Source organism: Vicia villosa, linkage group LG2 (genome assembly GCF_029867415.1).
Source record: "Vicia villosa cultivar HV-30 ecotype Madison, WI linkage group LG2, Vvil1.0, whole genome shotgun sequence".
Classification (NCBI taxonomy): domain Eukaryota; kingdom Viridiplantae; phylum Streptophyta; class Magnoliopsida; order Fabales; family Fabaceae; genus Vicia; species Vicia villosa.
In genome coordinates, this window is record NC_081181.1 from 75,823,389 (window position 1) to 75,829,224 (window position 5,836).

The window sequence follows — 5,836 nt, forward strand, 5'->3', positions numbered from 1 at the left end:
TCAACTAAGGCCTTACCTCGCATAAAAATATTATACAATTAGTAGAATGAGGAAAAATTATGAAAACGTGCGGAAAATAAAATTTTAGTTAAAGTGAAAGAAAATTCTAATTGAAATTAACAGAAAAACTCGATTATCTTCGGCAGTCCCCGACAATGGCGCCAAAAACGTGATCGATAAAATAGCAAGTGTACTATTCTCACCGATGTAGTAGTAATGCGGAAACCCTAAATATTAAATCTCAAGGACTACTTGACGATACAGAGTTTAAACTAATTTCAATTAAACAAAAGTTCAAACTGGGGTTTTGGACTGTTTTGAATAAAAAGTAATTACAGTAATTAATTAAAGTGTGGATAAATTAGACAGATATGAGTAGGATGCTAGGGATGGTGAATGATTTGATCATGCAACAAATACATCTGTATCTTGCAACAACTGTTTTGAAAAATTGACTATTAGTTCTTAAGGTTTATTATTCCCAAGTCCTTAGGTAATAATTCTTTAATCCCTCAACCTAATCACTATGTCCATAAAAAATTAAGGTTGATATTAAGCTTTCCAATACCAAGAATATTCTGATTATTGAAGGGTATTCCTAGTCCTATGTAATGTCTTCTACAGTATGTTCTCAAACAGATCATGAACAACAGCTTATCCGGCTTAATTGTTTCACACAAAATCAATTTCCGTTTGTCCGACAGAAAAAGCAATAAAATAGTAAGAGAACAAGTCAATGTAGAACAAACCAAATTATCATTGCAAAAATATAAATTTATTTATTACAGATCAAAATCAAGGTCACCCCCTAGCATTGGGGGGTTTAGCTACACATAACGAAAACAGAAAACATACTTTTGATTGCAGACATTACAGATAAGTGAAGGAATCAGATCTTCAATGGAAAAAGCTCATGGCATTGTTCACTTCTTGCCTTGACCTTGAATTCTCCAGCCTCTCTAATGTATTTTCGCACCCAAATCTATCCAACCCTTCTCCAAACGCACTCTGGTTCTTTTATTTCGGAGTTTCTGGGCTTCTAAGGCCAAAATCCAATAACAAATCGTGCACAAGCATTTGGGAACGCGTCTGGCAAGGTGAAGCGCGTCCTAAAACATACCCAGGTAGAGGGACCATTTTCCTTTGTTTTTCTTCCTCGTGAAACGAATTTGGGGACGCGTCTTGGATAGTGACACTCGTTTGGGAACACATTTTGGCAGAAGACTTCGTCCTAGTGCATCTGGGTAGAAAGGGACGCTTTTCCTCAGCAGACCTTGCTTTCTCACTTCCACACGCATTTCGAGACGCGTTTTAGCAGAAGGAGGTGCTTTAACAAGCTCCACACGCGTGTGGGGACACATCTAACTAGGCCATGTTCTTTTTCTTCAGTTTCTTCATGTTTTCGCACTAATTTTTTCCACTTCATTCATCTGAGTCTACAAACACTTAAACACACAATCAAAGCATAAAAAGCGGAATAAAGAAATAAAACACTTAATAAAATACTTCAAATGCAACTAAAAACAACTGTAAATATACGTGTGAAAACCATTGATCTGCGAGCATGATGCTTCAGACCAGTTTATGTACTTCACTCATGAGAGTGTAAAAATTTTCCACAGTATGGCCAGGAGAATTTTGGTGAAACGCACAGCGAGCATCTGCCTTGTACCAAAATGGTGGAGTAGCACGAGGAGGGGGAGGATCCCTCAGTTGAACTAGATTCTTCTAAAGTAGCAAAGGCAATAATTCAGTATAAGTCATTGGAATAGGATCAAAAGGTGGATATTTTCTTTGTTGAGTTTGTTGAGGAGCGTGTTGTTGAGGCTGTTCAAGCTGAGGCTTCTGTATATTCTGAGGTAGAGCTTGGCTAACCACTGGAGTCACAGCAGCAATTTATTGTGGTTGATACCGTCTTTTTCTTCCTCATGAGATGGCACTAACATTTTCTTCCTTCTTCTTGGCTAAGTTACCACCAAATCTTTTGACGCTACCACTAGCTAGTGATAAACTGGCTTCTTTGATTAAGCGACCTTCTCGGATAACTTCTTCAAGCCGCATCCCCATGTTTACCATTTCATTAAAGTCATTGGGAGAGCTTGCTACCATCTTCTCGTAATAAAATGTGCTTAGTGTCTTAATAAACACCTTGGTCATTTCTTTTTCTTCCATGGGAGGAATGATTTGAGCAATTAGTTCACGCCATCTTTGCGCATACTCTTTGAAGGACTCTTTTTCTCTTTGGGACATAGCACGGAGTTGATCTCTCTCCGGTGCCATATCAATGTTATATTTGTATTGTCTGATGAAAGCTTCACCCAGGTCATGGAAAGTACGGATGTGAGTACTATCTAAACCCACGTACCATTTCAAAGCATCTCCAAATAGGCTATCTTGAAAGTAGTGAATTAACAAGCGTTGATCTTCCGTGTGCATGGACATTTTCCTTACATACATGATCAGATGAATGTGAGGATAGGAATTCCCTTTGTACTTCTCAAATTCTAGGAGTCTGAACTTGGCCGAACTCTAACATTTGGAACCAAGCATAAATCATTTACTTCTTTTCCAAATAGATTTTTTCCTCTAAGGGCCTTTATCTGCTTTTGCATTTCCAAAAATTGGTCTTCAAATTCTTCCAATCTTCCCGTACCTTCAGAAGGAGCACCATGGAAGATCTGTTCATTTTGGACAGGGATAGCATTTATTGTAGTAGGAGCAGTGGTCATGATAGCCTGAGGAATTGTTGTATGCGGAATAGGAATTTGTTGTCCAGCCAATTTGAAATCCATATCTATACCATATGGTCTAGCGGTCGTAAGATTCGTCACATGAATTGCAGGAATCTGAGCAGTCTCTATCTCAGAGATCACAATAGTCTGAGCTTGGGTTAATGGCTGATTCTGAGCAGCCACTAAGTCTTGAACCATAGAAGTTAATCTTTCTATACCGGAGCGTAGGACACCAACTTCTTCTTGCCACTCTTTATCATCAACAATACCGTCTTCCATTCTTTGACGATTGGCGCGAGTATTATACCGGTGCGTCAGCTTGACTCTGAGGAAAGAGGGAGGAATGAATAAAACTCTGACTCAAATGTGAATGTGAATGTGGTATGATGCATGCAATGCAAAAAGACTCTTTTTGTTTTAACTTTTCAAAGATTTATTTAAGATTTTTGTAAATGTAAACACTATATAGTAACATGAAAAAGAAATTTCATTCATTAATAGTAAAGGGGCAGGGAAACCTTGGTACATATAAGAGTCATCGAGGGTCATCAAAGTACCATTTTCTTTTGATAGCATACAAAGGGACAAGGGACAACCAAGTCATAAACTGCTTTCAAGAGTTACAAGGTAGAAACAAACAAAGAAAGCTACTAAAATCCAAGAGTGATCATCAAAGCTTAGTGAGAAGTATCCATATCATCTTGAGTCTTCTTCTTCTTCTTCAGCTTTACCTTTTCTAGCTTCTCAACAATACTCTTCCATGCAGCTTCTTTTGGAGGGAGAGCTTCTTCTTTTTGCTTCCTTTTCTTCTCTCTTTCATATTTACAATAGTAGCATCCTTAGCTATGATCTAAGTGTCTTGAAGGAATATTTGATCATTCTTTTCTTTCAACACTTCTTCATAAGATTCTTCCAACATTCCTAATTCAACATCAGAATACTCAAACTTCTTCTTCTAATGGTCTCTTGATTTCTTCATTTTTCTTAGAGCTTCTTGGAGACTTTCAGGGAGCAGACTCCTCAACTGGGGGGTGCAGACGTTCCAGGGAGAATAGGCATTCTCATTTCAACAGCTCTGGTAATGACCCAATTATGAAAGGGCTCTGGAGAGAGATCCCCTTTGGTCTTCCAATCTTTGATTTCTCTTCTATGGCCTGGATGCCAAGAATTAGCAATCCTTTCTCTAAACTCTTTATTTTCAACTCTTTCCTCCAGAAAGAACCCACCAATAGATTGCTCCTTGGTATTTTGTCCATAGGAAACCCAAATTGACGACGAGCTAACACGAGGCTATAGCTGGTTATTCCTTTTGTACCAATGAGGGGAACATGAGAGAAATCACCACAACATTCCAAGGTTTTTATTCTACAGAAGTGATTGTTTGTCCAAACAATCTCAGTTTTAGTAAGAGTCATGATCTTGTGTGACCATTTCAATCCTTTTTTATGGATCCAAAATTCAGGGGTGTCAGGCAGATGACATATGTACCACTTGTATAGTAAAGGAGTACAACAGGTAACCATTCCTTTTCCATAGGAATTTCTGAGATGAATAAAATATTAGTGTCCCCAAGTAAGGTAGGAACAGTATTCTTCTTCATAAAGATCTTGATGGCATTCATGTCAACAAAGTTGTTAATGTTTGGGAACAAGAACAATCCATACACCAATAAGGCAAAAACAGGTTCAAAGTCTTCTTCCTTTTTTTCTTGTGACAAGGTGAGAGATTTTTCAATTAAGAACTCATAAGGTAATCAAGGTAATCCTCCTTTAGTAACCTTATTCTTTTCAACTTCTCCCTTTCAAAATGAGTAGACTTTGCAATCTCATAAGGCTTGGGATCTTGTTCTAAACCAGCGAAAGGAATTCTTCCAGTAATGGGCAACCCAATAATACTTGAATATTCCTCCAAGGTAGGCAATAGTTGATAATCAGGGAAGGTGAAGCAATGATATAATGGGTCATAAAATTGGATCAAAGTGAAGAGGATTCCTTCTTCCATATTGGTTCTGAAGAGATATAACAATCTTCCATACTTTCTACAAAACTTATTTTGATCAACAATTAAAGATCCTAGCTTTATTAATTCTTCCACCTCTAAACTCTTGAAAGTATATTTCTGGGTTTTTCTTCTTTAAGGTTCCATCCTTATAATGTTTAGAAAACAAAAGGTTTCTTTTAATTCCTTGAAAGATATTATATTTTTAGATGCATGGATGAATGAATGCAAACATAGCAAAAACACGGGCTTGAGGGTTCAAAGTCACGAGCATGGAGCCAAAGGTCTACCCATCCTAAAGACGTGTACTATGGTTATTTTGTACATGTATATCAAGGTTCTATTGTTTCCCAGACTCAAGCAGCCTAACTTGGAGATTGTAAACTCTGTATCAACATGCTCATTTGAACAAAATCCAAGAGAACCTCATCTGAGCGTAGCCTCGTTTAACAACTATTCTGAAAATGAATCAGACATAGTTTCCACAATAAATCTTAATGGCCAAGATTGGTTAAATGGTTTCTAGGTCCCCAACTTCTACATCCTAGTTGAATGCAACGATGTATTCCCAACTTCATGGTCAACAAAGTTACTTCCAAAGAGGCCTCCACTGAGAGATTGATCTCAAATTGACATCTTTGGGACTACTCCCTCGGGATCAAAATGACTATATCAGTCTCCTATAATAAGTGTACACTCTAAATCCGAGTTAGGATTTGTCTCACCACAAGGGACATGACTCCCTTTCCCAATACAAACCAATAAAATAAAAAGTATACACATAGGAAAATAAAAGACAAAAATAAAAGGTTAAGTATAAAACAAGGATAATAACAAAAGATAATAATAAAAAGATTGGGTCAACCCTTCTAAAGACACACCAATAGTTTAATCAGTATCCCTAGCAGAGTCGCCAATTTTCTGTAGCGGTGAAATTATTGATACTAGAGCCATGGGAAGACTTAGCTCATTTTTAAACAGACTCGTAACCGTGCTTTATTATTTCCAAAAAGGAATGGGTGAAAGAGCGAATAAAACCCACGGAAGTTTTTAAAATAAAAAGTAAAAAACTTATCAGAGTTCTGGCTACGGAGGGTTTGTTATAC